Source organism: Chiloscyllium punctatum, chromosome 27, assembly GCF_047496795.1.
Source record: "Chiloscyllium punctatum isolate Juve2018m chromosome 27, sChiPun1.3, whole genome shotgun sequence".
Lineage (NCBI taxonomy): Eukaryota > Metazoa > Chordata > Chondrichthyes > Orectolobiformes > Hemiscylliidae > Chiloscyllium > Chiloscyllium punctatum.
The window spans coordinates 79,893,858-79,913,774 of record NC_092765.1 but is presented as its reverse complement, the minus strand read 5'-3'; positions in this window follow the sequence as shown (position 1 = coordinate 79,913,774).

Here is a 19,917-nt window from a genome sequence, read left to right as displayed (position 1 = left end):
CTAAACAGAAACTTCGGTCAAATTTTTCCATGCCGACCAGATATCCGATCCTAATCTTATCCCTCTTGCCAGCACCTGGGCCATATCCCTCTAAATCTTTCCTATTCATGTCAAGTATCCAAGTGCCTTTAAAATGCTATAAATGTCAGCCTCCACCACTTCTGGCAGCTTATTCCATGCATGTACCAGTCTCCTCGTGCAAAAGTTGCTCCTTTTATATCTTTCCCATCTCACCCTCAACCTATGCTCTCTATTTCTGGACTCTCCTACTCAGGGAAAAGACCTTGTCTGTTTACCCTATCCATGATACTAATGACTTTATAAACCTCTACGTAGGTCACTCATCAGTCTCTGATGCTCCAGGGAAAGAAAGCACCAGCCTTTTTGCTCTCTTCCTGCAGCTCAAAATGTGGCAATCTCCTTGTAAATCTTTGTTGACCCTTTCAAGTTTCACAACATCCTTCCGATTGATGGAGAACAGAATTGCACACAATATTTCAAAAGAGGCCTAACCAATGACCTGTACATGACCTTCCAATTTCTATACTCAATGCTCTGATCAATAAAGGAATGTATTCCAAACACTTTCTTCAATATCCGATCTACCTGCAACTCTACGTTCAAGGAAATATGAACCTGCACGGCAAGATATCTTTGTTCATCAACACTATCTAGGAATTTGCCACGAAGTGTATCAGTCCTGTTAAGATTCGCTTTTCCAAAATGCAGCACGTCACATTTATCTGAAGTAAACTCCATCTGCCACTTCTCACCTATCTGAACAACATCCTGTTGTAATTAGAGGTAACCATCTTCGCTGTCAACTATACCTCCAATTTTGGTGTCATCAGCAAACTTACTAACTATACCTCCTATCCTCATTTAAGAAAGAGTTGGATAGAGCTCTCAAAGATAGTGGAATCAAGAGTTATGGAGATAAGGCAGGAACAGAATACTGATTAGGAATGTCAGCCATGATCTTATTGAATGCCGGTGCAGGCTCGAAGGCCTGAATGGCCTACTCCTGCACCTATTGTCTATTGTCGAAATCTAAATCATACATATAAACGACGAAAAGTAGTCGACCCAGCACTGTTCCTTGCGGCATTCCACTGGTCAAATGCCTCCACTCTGAAAAACAACCCTCCACCACCACCTGCCTTCTACATTTGAGCCAGTTCTGTCTCCAAACGGCTAATTCTCCCTGTATTCCATGAGATCTAACCTTGCTAACAAGTCTTCGATGGGGAACCTTGTCGAGCTCCTTACTGAATTCCATAGATCATATCCACCTCTCTGCCCTCATCAATCCTCTTTGATACATCTTCAAATAACTCAAATCAATTTTGTGACACATGATTTCCCACGCACATCGCCATGCTGACTGTCACTAATCAGTCCTTGCTTTTCAGAATACATGCGCATGTTGTTTCTCAGGAATCCCTCCAATAACTTGCCCAGCATCAATGTCAGGCTCACCGGTCGATAGTTCCCTGACTTTTCCTTACCACCTTTCTTAAATAGTGGCACCACGTGAACCAACCTCTAATCTTTCGGCATCTCACCTGTGATAATTGATGATACAAATATCTCAGCAAGATGCCCAGCAATCACATTCCCAGATTCCCAGAGCTCCCGGGTACACCTGATCAGGTGCTGGGGATTAAACAAGCTTTACGGGTTACAAGACACCCAGCACATCCTCCTCTGTAAGATGGACATATTCAACATGTCGACATCTTTCAAGTCTGTGTCACATGTCGACAGGGTGGTTAAGAAGGTGCTTAGCACACTTGCCTTCATTGCTCAGACCTTTGAGTACTGGAGTTGGGATATTATTTTGGATGTTGGGGAGGCCTTTTGTGGAATTCTGTGTCCAGTTCTGGTCATGCTGATATCGGGAGGACATTATGTGGTTGGAGCAGATTCAGAAGAGATTTACCAGGATGTTGATGGGAATGAATAGTTTGAATTATAAGCAGAGGCTGGATAGGCTGCGACTTCTTTCACTGGCGCGCAGGAGGCTGAAGAGTGACCTTATTAAACGTTTCTCAAATCATGGAGGATTGGTATCAGTAATGTGAACAGCTGGTGTCCTTTCCAGGAAGGGACACGATTCAAGACTGGGTACATACCTTTTAAGGTGTCAGCAGAACGGCTTTAAAAAGGCGTTTGGGAATTTTCTTTTATTTTTGTTCAGACAATGGTTTATGTGTGGAATGAACTATCAAAGGAAGTGGTAGTTGTGAATCAGATTACAATTTTAGGGTTGCACGGTGGCTCAGTGATTAGCACTGCTGCCAGGACCCCAGGTTCGATTCCAGCTTCGGACAACTGTCTCTGTGGAACTTGAACATTCTCCCAGAGTCTGCATGGGTTTCTTCCAGGTCCTCCAGTTTCCTCCCAAATGAGAGAGCAGCCCTATGTTCTGGTAGGACAATGCTGCCTCTCCTTTTTCACAGTGATGCCACTGTGTCTCTGGGATGGGGAGAGGGAATGCTGAGGGTGGTGAATGGGACACCACTCAGGCACAATGCTTTGCCCTGGAGGAGGTTCACTTTCGTTAATAGTGTTGGGGGCTGCACTGTTGCAGGCACGTGGAGAATGTTCCAACACAATCCTGATGTGTGTTTTATAGAGAGCAAACAGCCATTGGGGAATCAGGTGTTTGGGAAAACTGAGGTGTTCTCGTTGTAGCAAAGGCAATTGTGAGGAGCTGTGACAGAGGGGTTTAGAAAAGTTACACATTATAATTAATAAACCTTATACCCATCAGCTCATTATACATGGATTACAGGAAACACATTAAACGTTTGGGAAGATTCAAAGGAGAACTTTTATGCAGCAAATGGGATTCAGATGGAATACAATACTCACACACGTTGCAAATATCCAGGTCCTGATGAATTGACTAATTCAATCAGAGTTAGGTTTTACAATGACTGAAATTGCTATCTGAATGTCCACCTGTAGTATCCTGTGAAACATGTTTATAAAATCCATCACTGTCAGTTCAGGTTAGAAACTCGCACCATCCCCTCCTCCTGACTCAGGATGACTGGACACATTACCCCTTGTGGATGTGTGCAGTCAGTTCAGTTGGAAATCTATGTGGGTTTCTAGGAGTTTATACCTTGGAATTTCATGTGACTGAACAGGGCAGATCTTTGGCACATGGGAAAGAATATTCCAAGAATTAATGAGATGTGGAGAGCAGGAATTGCTTCTTTTTTTTTCCTTCCGTGTTGCCACTGTGCCGCATCAATACGACATTGTGGGGGGGGGGGGGGGCGGGGGTGAAAGGCTCATGCAGCTCGATGGGCAAGTTGTCTCCATTCTGACCAATAGGCAGCAAGCTCCTCCCAAAGAGTATCTCTAAAAACAGAGCAACTCTGCATGCTTCACACTGAACAGTGCTCCAAGTAAATGTTTAGAAGAATGGGGGGGGGGGGGGGAGCGGGTGTAACTCCTGGAAACGGCATAACTGTAAAGTTCTAAGAGTATTGTGAAAAGAGAGAGGTGCAAAGGAGAAGTGGGCAACAAGTTGTCAGATGGAGTATAATTTGGGAAAAAGTGAAGTCGGTCATTTTGGAGGGGATAACAAGAGAACAGAGTTCTATTTCCATGGTGGAAACTGTAGAAAACTGCACTACAAAGGGATCGGGGGGGGGGGGGGGGGGTAATTGTGCAGGAAACACTGAAAGCTAGCAGATTCTGGGTCAGTCACGAAATCAAGGGTAAATTTCAGATTCATTAAGTTTAAGGTAACACCGACACGGGTATGGGGTTTCAGTCGCAATGGAGCTGGGGTGAGGTGGAGACAAGCAACATTTTAGAGATTGGAATTCCTGGTATTTGGGATTGCGTAGATGTCTGATCAGAAGGTCACCTTGGGGTTACAGATATGACAGCAAAGTTGTGAAGAGTGTAATTCTACCTCAGACTGCACCCAGTGAGAGGGAGGGGCTCAGCAGTAAGAGAAAGGAATTTGTAATGGCAACTGAAGGTAATGGGTTTTATCGTAACAATGTTTCTTTGGAGGAAATTGCAGTAAATCGAGTAGTGGGAATGTGATAAGCAATTTGGTAACTGAGTAACAGTGGAGCAATGGAGAGGGATGATGGGGAGGGAAAGCTGGACATCATCAGTGTACATGTGAAACCTCACACTGTGCTTTTGTTCGATGTCACCTCCTGGCAGTGCGTAGGTGAGAAACAGGAGGGACCAAGGATAGATCCTTGAGGGACACCAAATACAAGGAATTCAGAAATGAAAGGGAGAGTGGAGATGGAGCTGGATTTACAAATGATGGTGAGGTCAAATGTTAGTTTTTCTGCAGAATGGATGAGAAGGACATAACCAGAAAAGACAGACAGGCAGAACAAGGAACAATACCTGTGAATTGGCAAGGGGGAGTGATGAGGAGGAAACAGAGTTGGAATGTCTGTAGTTTAGTGAGACTAGTAAAAGATCAAGGTGCGCTCTGATAAGGCTTGACAAGAGACTAGAGAAAGATCTAAGTTTGGGACAAAAATCAGGATCACCATCTGAGGCAGTTTGCCTCGGTGGGCTAGTGGGAAGGGAGAGAAGCAGCAGAGGCAGCTGATCGGATTGTCTCAGTCTTAGTGACAGCGAAACTCAATGTGCTCCTTGCTCTTGTTGTTGGAGGGAAGGATGAAGGAGACAGGACGATGGACAGTGTTTCACAAAGAAACAAAACTAGGGTTAGTGATATTTGAAATGAGTGAACAAATCTAATGTATTTAACTTTTATCCAGAATATTAAAATGTACAACTGAAGTCCTTGTTCGAATCAGAGCTTGGCAGATGGTAGAATCTGAATTCAAGAAAAAATAACGAATTAGGAATCTCCTGATCTTAATGGAACCATTGTCAATGTCGAAAAAATCCTGCCAACCTGACAGTCGCCCAACAAGCTACTCACTGTATTAATCACTGCAAAGTCTCAACAAAGGAATGAAATTGGATGGACCACTTGACATCTAACAAGGCATTAGGAAATACAACCACAGAATCTGCCCTCTCGACTCTGCAACATCCTGCTCACTAACATCTGTTTTTTTGTGTGCCAAAACGTGGCGAGCTGTCTCACAGACTAGTCAAGGAACATAGTCATACTCACAGAGTTACCCCTTACCAATAATGGCCAGACACCACTATCACCACCCCAAGATAGAGAGTGTGATGATGGAAACGCACAAAAGGGCAGGCAGCATCCGAGGAGCAGGAGAATCGACGTTTCGAACCTAAGCCCTTCATCAGCCTGATCCGCTGGGCTTTTCTATCACCACAAACTCGACTCTGATCTCCAGCATCTGCAGTCTTCACTTTCTCCTGAAATCTCTGGATTGCCCTGTCCCAACAACAGGACAGACCAGGCAGAGGTGATGGCACAGGAATGAACACACAGGAACCGTTTGCCCTGGGAGTACTCAGCTTTGACTTTGGACACCAAGAAGTCTCATGGCTTCTGCTGATTACCACATATCGTGCTTCCACAGCTGATGAATCAGTGCTCCTCCATTTTGAACAACACTTGGTGGAAGCACTGAGGCAACACAATGGTGACAAGCCTACTCTGGGTACAGGATTTCAATTTCCTCTACCAAGAGTAGCTCAGCAGCTGGATTACTGACTGAGCTGGTCGGGTCCTCAAGGACATAGCTGCTCAACTGGGTTTGCAGCAGGCGGTAAGGAACCAGCAAAAAGGATAAACATACTACATCTTATCAGTATGAATGTACCAGCAGCAAATGCATCTGTCCATGACAGTATCGGTAAGAACGACCAACCCACGGTCTTTTTGGAGACAAAGCCTCACCTTAAATTTGAGAAAAACATTCATTGTGGTGAGTGGTACGATCACCGTGCTAAATAGGACAGATGTAAGAACTCAAACTGGATCTCTCTGAGGCGTTGTGGGATAACAACAGCAGCAGAACTGTACTCCAGCACAACCTGTAATCTCACGGGTTTGTAAATTCTGCTCTCACTCATCACAATGGACAGTAAAGGATAGCCTGCCAAGAGCAGCACCAGGCATACCTAAAAATGAAGTGCTAACCTGGTGAAGCTACCAAACAGGACCATCTGCACATCAAACAACATCAGCAACAAGCAACAGAGCTAAGTGATCCCACAACCAATGGATCAGATCAGAGTTCTGCCACACCAAGTTGTGAATGGTAATGGACAATTAAACAACTCGTTGCAGGAAGCATCACAGATATCCTCACCCTTACTGTAGGAGGGGTCTCACACATCCATGCAAAACATAAGATTACAGCATTTGCAGTAATTTTCAGCCAGATGCAAAATGAGATGATTTATCTCAGCATTCTCCAGTGGTTCCTAACGTCACAGATGTGAGCTTTAACCAGTCCAGTCCAATTTAGTTCGAAACGGAGCCTCAAGGAATCGGAGCAGGAGTAGGGCATTCATTCCCTTCAGCTTGTTCCCCCATTCTATCAGATCATGGCTGGGTCAACCCAGACCGCAACACCTCTTTTATGCTTGATCCGCATAGCCCTCAACTGCTCAATATTTCAAAAATCTGTCTGCACTCTTTTAAAATAATTTGAGATAGAATCATAGATTACCTACTGTGTAGAAACAGGCCCTTCAGCCCAACAAGCCAGAACAACCCTCCGAAGAGTAACCCAACCATTCCCCTCCGACATTTAACATTCACAAAATTTTGGGCGAGAAAATTCTATCCATTCACTGAGAGAAAAAATTATTTACATGTTCTACAATGAATGTTCCCTTATGTAATATCCCCTGGTTTGAGACTTCACTGGTGCTAGAAGATCTCGTCAACATCCACCCTGTCAAGCTCCTCATAACCTTGTTTCCATAAGATCAACTTTGCTTATCTATTCTTGATAGGTCAACACTTTCGTCCTCGAAGCAGCTAAGTGAATCTTTTTGAATGGTCTCCGGTGTTGGTTTATCCTTTATTAAATATGGGAGCTATCATTGTATACAGCACTCCAAGTGAGGACTCAGCAACAGCCAGCATGGTTAACCAATCCCCAATCCATGCTAATACATTACCCCAATACCATTAGCTCCTAAATTGTGCAATTAACTTTTATGTAGCACCTTATCATTTGCATTTTTAAAATCCAAATACAAAACATCATTGGATTGCCCTTTATCAGCCCTGCTTGTTATCTCCTCAATGAACTGTCGCATATTTGTCAAATATAGTTTCTCTTTCATAAAACCCAGTCTACCATGTTTAATGATAAGCTTTTTTAAATCTCCTGCAATTTCTTACTTTAATATTCGACTCTGTAGGTTCTTTCAGTAGATTTGCTAAGTATGATTCCCCTCCCTTAAATCCATGCGGACTGTGTCCAATCCTGTCACTGTTCAGTAAGAAACTTGATTGTACTCCAATATAGTTAGTAAATGTATCTGTATTTATTTTAAAAAATCAATTACTTATGAATGCTGGACCCATGCAATAATCAATGAATTTGTGACTCTGAATTTGGGTTATATATTTTTTTTGTTAATTCCTTTTCATACTGTGTTATGCAGACAGCACCAAGGGATCACTCTTAATTGTGAGTAACTTGGAAAATAATATATTTTAAAAATGACATCCCAAAATGCTGCCTCATTATTGCGCAAGGAGGATTTTGCATTCAATAATTTGTAGATAAAATTGAACAACTTTTTGCTACTATTTGGCCAGACTGAAGATTACAACAAAGTGGCAACTCTGCTCTCAAATTCTTACTTGACACTGCCCAAAGCGATACTGATGGGACTTCACTTTGCCCTTCTTGTTCACCAGCTTTATTTCCAGGTTTAATCGTATAATTATTCTAGAGCTTGTAATTTTAGACAACTTCTCTTTTAGGTATATATGTAAGTATCATACTGAAATGCTGCACTGAATGGTACCAAATCTGAAATTTGTCTGTAATCTGATAGTAACATGCTCTGACCCTTCTACATATGTATTGGCATAAGTCTATGCCAGTTATTTATCTGAAGCCTGTGATTCCTGATGAAGGGTTTATGCCCGAAACATCAACCCTCCTGCTTCTCGGATGCTACCTGACTTGCTGTGCTTTTTCAGCATGATTCTTTTCGACTCTGATCTCCAGCTTCTTTGGTCGTCACATTCTCCTTTGAGAAGATTGATCAACAAAAATTCTTCTTGGTTTAAAGTGCAATAGGAACCAATTCATGAAATTCAGATATCTCACATTTACCTTAACTATGTGAAGGCTAAGACATGACTAAATTATTGTCAGTAATTGAAACAATGCTGACAAAATTGTGCAGTATCACTGCCTCACCTTTAGAGTGTTCCCAGATATCGCGCAGCTGCAATATTTTGTTTTCCACTCAGCTGTATGTTGTTCTCACTTGTTTCTTTGTGAAAGATTACAAAATTAACTTGGATGAATGAACTTATGATTTCTTTAACCAAATGGTGGGAGAAAAAAAATGTCAGTATTTCAAGTGCTGATAAAGTAAAATAAACTGATAATCAGTAGAAAGGGTTAAAGATGGATTTGGAACAAATGCTGGAAAATGGGACAAGATTAATTTTGGATATCTGTTCAGCATGGGCAGGTTGGACTGAAGGTTCTGATTTTGCGTTGTACAACTGTGATTTCATTCTCTCAATTATTCAAGAAGTTGAATACATCGAGGAGGAAAAGAAGAATGTATGCAGAGAATACACTTGAAATGATGATTGAGGTATATCAAATTCACATTATTTCATGACCTTTTCCTCTGCGTTCTTCAATGAACAAACTTGTTTTATAATCTGAATAACTATGTTTCATGTGATTTGTTTTGCACAAAATATTTTGTTCGGATCTAGTGAACTATTAAGTGTTCATTTTTTAAAAATTTAGTCAGCTTGATTATTAAGCAAGAAAAGGTTAGCGTTTTACTCCCACTGAATCATTGCTCTATAAAAGGTAACAAGCTATTTATCTTTTCTGGGCCCTGAATACATGGAAGTCAATTCTGAAGGAAAAAAAATCCTCGTCGGTAATGTCCCCACATATGTGGAGTAATTGCTTCTGGTCAATCTTCAGGTTGTAGAGGCTGAGAAAGAAATGAGTTGGCCAACGTTAGCAACATCATTTGGATGGACTCTGCTCATTGGGGAAACTTGCAAGAGCTGTAGAAGAAACACGTGTTTCAGAGTGTATGCAATAAACCTGAACATTGTTTTTTTTCACAGAGCTTGGGACCCGACTGGAGCAGCAATGAAGCTTGTATTGTTTCTTAAATTTCCGAGCTTGCCAAATTATTGTTGGTAAATGCAGGTGACTTTATCAAAGCACATTTCACGTGCCCCAGCTAGGAATTTGGTCCCAATGCTGTCAGTGCATCCATTCCTATGGATAACAGGTATTTTAAATGTGAGCACTCCATTTAATTATTTGAAATGAATACTTCAGTGGTTAAGTCCTCTTGGATTCTTAATTTCAAATTACTCAGTGATTTTTTGTCCCCCCTGAATTTGTCAAGCACTGGGCAGTTCTGGAATATTCCAACTATTGAGAATAGATGCATTCACACTATTGAAGGCAACCTGGCAGATTTGAATACGATTCAGGTGGTCAACAACAATACATAAGTAACTTTATGAATTGCTTACTGTACACCAACAACGCAAGCGAAGTATTAGTGAAACCACAGAATGTTTCCCAAGGATTCCCAAATCTAAACAGTGCATTCCAAATATGCTCACTATCACCATCTGGGAGCAGTCTCCCAAAGTGCTCCCAGAATTTAGAAAGCACATACACTACCCTCCAAAGCTAATCTGCTATCACAGGCTTCATTCTTATTGCATACAATGGCATTTATTGTCCAGTTCTTTAACGTGACAAATGAGTTTACAAACAATTTTTAAAATACTTTAAATCCTGAAGAAATGTGACATCAGCCCTTTATAGAAGTGAATGGAAAGTGTGCTGTTTGCTTGACCTTTAGCTCTATGTATCAGACTGAACTGAACCTTTAGCAAGATGTGGGATGTTTCCCACACAATTTGTTTCAAGAAAAAAAGATTATACTCCGAGATTTAAATGTTCAATCAGGTTTAATAAACATCATTCCAAAAATTGAGTTTGACTTCGACTTCAGCTCCGTTTAAGAGACATGCTCTTGGCCTTCAATTTTGTGACATGTGATCATTCTTTGGTAAAGGTGGCTGTGTGTAACACTGCAGGATGTTGTGCTGAAGTGCCTGATTGGGTGGATGAGCTTTATTACTGCTGGAACTTGGCTAATTTTGAGATGGAATATTATTGTGAGTTAAATCTTGTTTTTAAACTGAGACGTGCTTGTGTCACTCAAGTGTGGACATTATGCTCATGTTTGCAATGAACCTTTCACTTTTGGAGATTAGTATTTTCCGATCTGTTTTGTAAATAAAGTTCACAATAGAAAGCACAATGTTGGAGAACCGCAGGTCCAGCAGCATCTCTGGGGGGAATAAAACATTGGAAGCTCCAAGTCTCATAACCATTTGTCCGTTCAGACGAAGAGTCACTGAAATTGAAATGTAACATTATGTTTCTCTTCACCGATCCCCTCAGAACTGCTGAGTTTCTCCAGTACTTTGTTTCTGAGATTCAGATCTCCAGCATCTGCAGTTTATTGTTTTGTTATAGATCCTATGATTTGACTTGGGGAGCGAGAGGCAGCAACTGTGATCAACTGGGATAAAACTCTCCAACCATGGGGGAAAAAAACACATAGTTCTTTATACTTTGCAAAACATGACTGTAAATAAGAAATGCAATTAAGCTAAGTGCAAGGCGGCATACCACTGGCCTTGTCTCAAACTTGCTACTCATCTTTGAGAACTAATCTGTCAGAATTGTGTTTGCTTGCTTCCTTTGAGATCACAGTCCACAAATGTCCCAGTTCCAATTCCTGGGCCGGGCCCGGTTACCACATTGCAGTGGGGTGGGGATCTTTGTGTCAGCCTGAAGTTTTTGTTAATAACAACATTGCAGGTTGAAGTTGACGGTTTTGACGAATATTTTGTCACCAAACTTGGAGGAAATCCTTCCGAATGTATTGATTAACTGGACTGAGCCTGTTTACATTCAGCCCTGTTGTAGTGCGGTCATATTCTCAGTTAATAATCACACAACACCAGGTTATAGTCCAACAGGTTTAATTGAAAACACACTAGCTTTCGGAGCGCCGCTCCTTCATTAGGTGATTCTGGAGGGGACAATTCTAAGGCACAGAATTTATAGGAAACATTTATAGTGTGATGTAACTGAAATTATCCAATGAAAAATACCTTGATTGTCTGTTCAGTCTTTCATCTGTTCGAATACCATGATAGTTTCACTTCTTTCATGTGTAAATCACAAAACCTTTTTTTAAAAGTTGCATTCCTGACAGTGGCCCATCAAATCACTCATTGTATTAATCACTGCACAGTCTAAACAAAGGAATGAAACTGGATGGACCATATTACATCTACCAATGCACTGGAAAATACAACACAATTAGCCCTCTTGACCCTGCAACTTCTGTCTCACTGTGGGCCAACAACAGCAGCAGAACTGTACTCCAGCCCAATCTGAAATCTCATGGCCTGATATATTCCCCATTCAACCATTAACATCAAGCCAGGGGATCAACCCTAGTTCAGTGGAGTGTTCCGCAGGGCATGCCAGGAGCAATACCAGGCATAACTAAAAATGAGGTGCCAACCTGGTGAAGCTACCCAACCTGCACGTCAAACAATGCAAGCAACTCCAAATAGAATTATGTGATCCAACAACTAATGGATCAGATATGAGCTCTGCAGTTCTTCCACACCTCGTCAGGAATGGTGATGGACAATTAAACAATCACTGCAGGAAGCTTCACAGATATCCCCACCCTTACTGATGGAGGGGTCTCACACATTCATGCAACAGACAAGACAACAGCATTTGCAGCAATCTTCAGCCAGCAATGCCAAGTGGATGAGCCTTCTACATTGGCCCCTGACATCACAGACGTGAATCAACTTGGTTGAAAACTTATTTCAAATCAGATCAAGAAATGGAGAAGTATTGTAAAGGCTGTCAGCCCTACCAACGTTGTGGCAATAATACTGATGGCTGTGCTCCAGAAATTACTGCCCACCAAGACAAGTCCAGCACTGGCACCTACTGACATTGTGGAACATTTCCCAGAGATGTTCAACACAAAAACGAAGGACAGAGCCAACCCAGCCAATTTCCCTCCATCAGTCGACACTCGCTCTGCAGTGAAGTGATGGAAAGTGTCATCAACAATTTTGTCACGCAGCTGCTCAACAATAACCTTCTGTGACACACAGTTTGGGTTCTGCCAGGACCAATCAGTTCCTGATCTTGTTACAGACTTGATTCACAAACTGACAAACAGCTGAATTCCAGAGGTGAGGTGAGGGTGATAGCCAAGTCCCACTCCAAGACCACTATTTCGACTTCAGTGATATCACCGGACCTCACCACAGTCTCAGCTCATTTACTGAAACTGTCATTCATTCATTTTGTGAACTCTAGATTTCATTATCTAAACCCTCTCCTGGCCAGCATCCCACAATCACCCTCCCTATAATCTCCAGAATATTGAAAACTCAACCTCCCAAGTGTTCACTTGTACCAGAACTTGCTGATCCATCAAAAGGCTCCCATTTAAAAGCAATAACAATTTATTTTCACACCCTTGACTTAATTCCTGGCTGTAATCATTCCTATCTCCCTGCACCACACACCCTTTCACATCTCAATAACTCATTTTAGTTGAGACTCCCAATGATGTGTTTATTTTTGAGTTCAGCTGTGTGACTGTTTCTATAGATTCCAAGGCCACACGGTCTGGAATTCCCACCCTCTAAGATCTGCTTTCTTCCTTAAGGCATTCCTGAAAAATTGCTTATTTGGCAATGGATTTGGTCACTGGGCATAATATTCTCCAGCTGTGGCCTTCTGTCAAAGGTTCTCAAAATTTTTGTGAAATTACATAAATATTGATTGTTGATTTGTACAGATATCTTCTACTCTTCACTATCGCTGAGGGAATAATCTGTAATGTGTCTTACCCAACCATGTTGTGGGAGCCCCTTCACCATTCAAACTGCAGCTGTACAAGGAAGTCAAACATCACCCTCTCCACAGGCAACAGGGCTTTGGCAATGATCACTTGTATCTGTGGAAGGAGAAATACACATGATGTTTCAGGGAGTGCAATATGAATTATAGGGAATGAAAATGGTGCAGAATTTGACTGTCAGAAATGGAAGAAAAATCCACTCACTATTGGAAAAAAGAATTCTTGACTGTCAAAGATATTGTGGAAAAAATAAAAATAACCTGATAATGGAGCAGCATACGGTCAAGAGCCGGGCAGCAGTGGACAATCCATTTACAAAAAGGTCTGTGAACGTAGTAGTAAAATACTAAACAGAGCAAAAATACACTCATGTGAGACTGAGGAAGCTTCATAATGAACAAGTGGACATCAAGGAGCCCAGAGGTGAATCAGAGCAGTGTTCACTTTTATGGTCCCACAATCAGAGATGTCTAGCACAAAAACAGTCTCTTCAGTTCAACCCACCTATGCAAACCAGATATTCTAAACTATTCCCATTCGCCAGCACGTGACCGGCATCCCTCTGAACCCTTCCTATTCAAATGCCTTTGAAATGTTACAATTTTGCCCTTTTGGCTCCTTTTGAATTTTCCGATGTGCATCAAATGTTTGTAAAACCTCTCAGCCCATACCAACACCATTTCCCTCCCACTTCCTGCTATTTATTTCTTTCCTTACCAACAGGTCTCCATCCACACATCCCGCACATCCGCGCCCACCGTGAGGATGATCATGTGGTATAGTCTAGTCCCGTCCCTCATTTACTCTGATTGGTCGGAGGACCAAATGCCTCGCCAGGTCCTCCAGTTGTGCCCCTACCCCTGTCTTTCCATTGGTCTTCTGCTGACATCAACTACCAGGGGCCCATTGTTGCCTGGAGCATGCGAACTGTTTCGTGGCTTTTGTTGCTGTTTATCAGTTACAAGAGTGAGACACAAAGTTAAAAATCACACAACCACCTGGTGAAGAAGCTGCAAAGTGAGTGCTTCCAAATAAACCTGTTGGACTATAACCTGGTGTTCTTTAAATTTTAATTTTCTCCATCCTAATCCAACACCAGTACCTGAAAGTCAAGAGTGCGGGAGGAAAGCAAAATATAACAACAAAAGAACTAGGAATAGGATAAGGTCGTCCTGCTCTTTGAGCTTGCTGTGCCATTCATTAAGATCATGGCTAACCATTTCGTGGGCGCAGAACCATTTACCGACATTCTCACCATATCCCTTAATTAATTAATTATTTCCTTTAACAAAAAAAGTTATCTTAGCTATAAAAACGTTTCCTGAACTAGCATCAACTACTTCCCTGGGCAATGAATTCCATCGAGGTTAAGAAGTTCCTTTCCAATTCAGTCCTAAATTTGCTGCCTCTAATCTTGAGGTGATGCCCTCTTGTCCTGGCTTCATCTGCCAGTGGAAACACTCTCTCTACTTCTATTTTATCCACTCCATTCATTATTTTATATGTTTCCATTCTTCTGAATTCCAATGAATATAATCCCAATCTACTGAGTTTCTGTTAAGCCAACCCCCTCAACTCCTGAATCAACCTAGTTAACCTCATCGGCACCCCCTCTAGTGCCGGTACATCCTTGAGCAAGTAAGGAGACAAAAACTGCATGCAGTACGCCAGGTGTGGCCTCACCAGCACCCAAATACAGCTGGAACATAACCTCTGCTTTTATACACGATCCCTTCAGCAATGAAGGCCAAAATTCCATTTGCTTTCTGAATTGATTGTTGTATCAGGTAACCAACCTTCATACAGAAGGTTACTCAGGTGCCCCTACATAGCAAATGATGCAACTTTTTAAAACTCAAGTCATAATCTCTTTTTTAATGTTATTCCAACCAAACAGTATGACTTTACATTTATGAACATTCTATTCCAAATGCCCGACCATTGCCCACTCATTCAATGTATCTATGTTCCTCTGCAAAGTTTCACAATCCTCCGCACACTTTGTTCTGCTACTCATCTTAGTGTCAGATGCAAACTTTGACACCCTACATGTGGTCGCCAACTCCAAATCATCTATATCAATTCTAAATAATCGCAGTCCCAACACTGATCCCTGAGGCACACGATTAGTCACTGATTGCCAGCCAGAATAGTACTCATTTATCCCCACACATTGCTTCCTGTTAGTCAACCAATCTTCTATCCATGCTAATACTCTACTCCTAAAGCCATGCACCTTTATATTATGCAACAGCTTCTTGCACAGCACCTTGCTGAAGGCGTTTTGGAAATCCAGGTACACTGCATCCACTGGGTCCCCGTTGTCCACCTTGCTCAAAATGTCTTCATAGAATTCCAAAAAATTTGTGAAGCATGACCTGCCCTACATGAACACATGCTCTGTCTGTCCAATTGGTCAAATTCAATTGAGATTCCCTGCTATTTCCTCCTTGGTAATAGACCCAAGCATCTTTCCCAGTACAGAGAATAAGCTAACTTGTGTATAATTCCACACCTTTTATCCACCTCCTTTTTAAAAAAAGTGGCGTCACTTTTGCTGCTATCCAATCTGCTGGGACTGCCACAGAGTCCAGTGAATTTTGGAAAATAACTGCCAGTGCATTTGCTATTTCTCCTGGCATCTCCTTTAGTACCCTGGGATGCATTCCATCAGGGTCTGAAGACTTTTCTGTCATTAGCTCAATTACCTGAAACAGTCCAACACTAGCTGTTCCGTAATAATGATCGTTTCCAAATCCTCACCTATCTTTGTCTCTTTGCTAATTATTGGCAAGATATTAGTGTCCTCCCCTGTGATATCCCATAATTGAATGTTCCTTCTCATTTTCCAAAGGACCAACATTAACTTTAGCCACTCTTTTCTCATTCAATATAAAACTTTGCTATCTGTCTTTATAGTCTGTGCTAGTTTATTTTTCTCATGTTCTATCTTACGTTTCTTTATAGCTCTTCTGTGGTTTTCTGTTGACATTCAAAGTTTTTGCAGTTCTAGTTTCAGGCTGTTTTTTCCACTTTGCATGACTTCTCTTTCAATTTGATTGCTTTCCTTAGATACCCATCGCAGTGTATGCCTTTTCTTAAAGTCCGTCGTTTTCACTGGAATATATCATTGCTGAGCACTTTGTAAAGTGTCTTTGAAAATCTTCCACTGCTCATCAACTGTTCCACCATAAAATCTTTGTTTCCAGTCTACTTTATCCATGTTCTCCCTCATTCTATTGTAGTTCCCTGTGTTGAAGCACAGAACCCAGGTATTAGATTTTATCTTCACACTCTCCATATGTATTCAAAATTCAACCATACAGTGATCACTTATTTCAAGCGGATCCCTAACTCTGAGGTCATTAATTATTCCTGTCTCATTGCACAGAGCCAGATCCTGGATAGATTGCTCCCTTATCAGTTCCATTTCATACTGTTCAAGAAAACGATCATGGATACACTTAATAAACTCAAGTCTACCCTGACTGAGCTGGTTCGAAGAATCAACATGTAGATTAAAATCACCCATGATAATCGCCGTACCATTCTTACAGGCAATAGTTTTTCTTTGTTTATTGCCCATCCCAATTTGATGTTATTAAATCGTGGCCTGCACACCACACCTGTCAGTGACTTTCTTGTTAGAATTTTGAATGCATCATTCCTGTTTCTCCGAATGTACAGCAATAACAACTACTTGCATTGTATGGAATCTTTTACAATGGCAAATCTCCTAAGGTGCTTCATGGATGATCAAAACATTGATTAAAGAGAATGATTGCAAAATACATCTTAAGGGAGGATAGAGAAGGTTAGGGAGGGTATTCCACAGAATTCTACCCTTGACAGCACCATTCGTGGAGAGATGCAGGTGGGGCGGGTTGAAAAGGGAACGTGCAAAGGGGAAATGGAGGAGCACAGGCAGTGCATAAGGTCTTAAGGACAGAGGAGGTTCCAGACCGAGTCTGTCTGTCAGAGAGTATGGCTGCCTCATGGAGTTTGAAGCTCTGCAATGGGTCCATACATGTCACGTTAGTCAAGGAGTGTATAACGGTGGCTGAGAGAACTTGAGATGAGGACTAGTCTCCTGAGGTAGTGTGGGCTGAGGTTAGAAACAGAACAGGAGAGTTCACACTGCTAGGAGTTTTTTTTTATAGGCCTCCGCAGAGTTCCAGGAAGGTGGAAGAGAGGATTCACAAAACTATTCTGGATAGGAGTGAAAGTAACAGGGTGGCCATTATGGGGGACGTTAACTTCCCCAAAATTGACTGGAAATGCTATAACTCTAATACGTTGGATAAATCGGTTTTTATCCAATGTGTACAGAAGCGTTTACTGACACAGTATGGTGAAGGGCCGACAAGAGGGGAGGCCACATTGGATCCGGTCCTTGGTAATGAACCAGACTAGGTGTTTGATTTAGTTGTAGGTGATCACTTTGGTGAGAGTGACCATAATTCAGTTAAGTTTAGTTTAGCGATGGAAAGGAATAAGTACATGCCACAGGTCAAGAGTTATTGATGGGGCAAGGGCAATTATAATGCTATTAGGCGAGAATTAGATGCACAGAATGGGGTAGCAAAATGCAGGGAATGCAGACAATGGAAATGTGGAGCTGGTTTAAGGAACAGATATTGCTTGTACTTGATAGGTATGTCCCTGTCAGGCAGGAGGAAGTGATAAGGTAAGAGAACCTTGGTTTACTGCGGAAACTGCATCTCTTATTACGAAGAACAAGGAGACTTAGTTGTTGATGAGGCAAGATGGTTCAGATGAGGAGATGGAGAATAACAGATCAGCTGAGAAGGATTTAAAGATAAAGAGCAAAGAGAGGACACGAGCAGTCTTTAACAAATAGAATAAAGGAGAACCCTAAAGCTTTCTTTTGGTATGTGAGGAACAAAAAGATGATTAGGGTAAGAATAGGGCCAATCACAGACAGAATGGGAAGATGAGTGTTGACCCTGTGGAGATCGGAGAGATGCTAAATGAACATTTCTGATCAGTTTTCATTCAGGAAAAGGAGAATATTGTTGAGGAGAGTGAGGTATGAGATATTAGACTAGAAATTATCAAGGTTAGTTAAGAACAGGTGTTATCAATGCTGGAAGGAGTGAACATAGACAAGTCCCCTGGGCTGGATGGGATCTTTCCGAGGATTCTCTGGGAAGCTCGGGAGAAAGTAGCAGAGCCTTTGGCTTGGATATATGAGTTGTCATTGTCTGCAGATTTGGTACCAGAGCACTGGAAGATTGCAAATGTTGTGCCCTTGTTCAAGAAGGGCAGTAGAGATGACCCAGGTAATAATAGACCAGTGAGCCTTACGTCTGTTGTAGGAAAGGATTATAAGAGGTAAGATTTATAATCATCTGCCAAACATCAATTTGATTTCAGATAGTCAATTTGGTTTTGTCAAGGGCAGGTCATGTCTCACAAACCTCATTGAGTTTTTTGAGAAGGTCAGCAAGCTTGTAGATGAGGGTAGGGCATTTACTGTGGTACACATGGACAAAAGTAAAGCCTTTGACAAGATTCCACATGGTAAGCTGTTGGAAAAAATGCCGAGGCATAGAATTGAGGGTGATTTAGCAGTTTGGATTAAAAACTTGCTTTCTGAAAGAAGGTAGCGAGTGGTGGTTGATGGAAAATATTCAGCCTGGAGTCCAGTTACGATTCACATGCCACCAGGAGCTGTTTTGGGACCACTGCAGGTATAGGTGAATGGATTAGGAAATTTGCAGACGACACTAAAATCAGTGTAGTAGTGGACAGTGTGGAAGAATGTTACAGGTTGCAAGGGGACTTGGATAAACTGCAAAATTGGGCTGAGCAGTGGCAAATAGAGTTCAAAGCAACCAAATGTGAGGTGATGCACTTTGAGAAGAATAACAGGAAGGCTGAATACTGGGTAAATGGAAAAACTCTTGGTAGTGTAGTGTGCAGAGGGATCTTTGAGTCCCTGAAAGTTGCCACCCAGGTTGATAGTGCTGTTAAGAAGGCAAACGGTGTGTTAGGTTTCATTCGTGGAGGGATTGAGTTCCGAAGTTAAAATACCATACTGCAACTAAACAAAACGCTGGTGCAGCCACACTTGGAATATTGTGTTCAGTTCTGGTGCCCATATTTCCGGAAGGATCTGGAAACATTGGAAAAAGGGGCAGAGGAGATTTACCAGAATGTTTCCTGGTCTGGAGAGAAGTTCTTGTGAGGAAAGGCTGAGAGACTTGAAACTCTTCTCATTGTCAAGAATAAGGCGAGAGGGGATTTGATAGAGACATACAAGATGATCAGAGGATTAGAAAGGGAGACAATGGAAGTATTTTTCCTAGGGTGATGACGTCAGCGTGGAGGGAATGGGGATGGAACCCTGCTCATGACTCCATTTCCATCCCCCCCACTCCAGTTACAGGCTCCGCCCCCACTCCCAGCTCTACACCCACACCAGATCCCAGCTCCCAGCCCTGCCGAGTTTTCACCATCCCTCCAGACCTTCCCCTCACTGAGGACGAACGATCAGTTCTCAGCAAAGGCCTCACTTTCATCCCCCTCCATCCACGCATCAATGAATTGAATACACGCCGTGGCGTTGAACAATTCTTCCGTTGCCTCCGTCTCCGAACTTACTTTCACAATCAGGACTCCCGCCCAACTTCCGAGGATCCCTTCCCCCACCTCCAACACACTGCATCCACCTGGACACCCTGCACTGGCATATTACTTACCCTCGACCTCTTCATTTCCAACTGCCATCAGGACATTAACTGCCTCAACCTGTCTAACCCCTCCCCCACT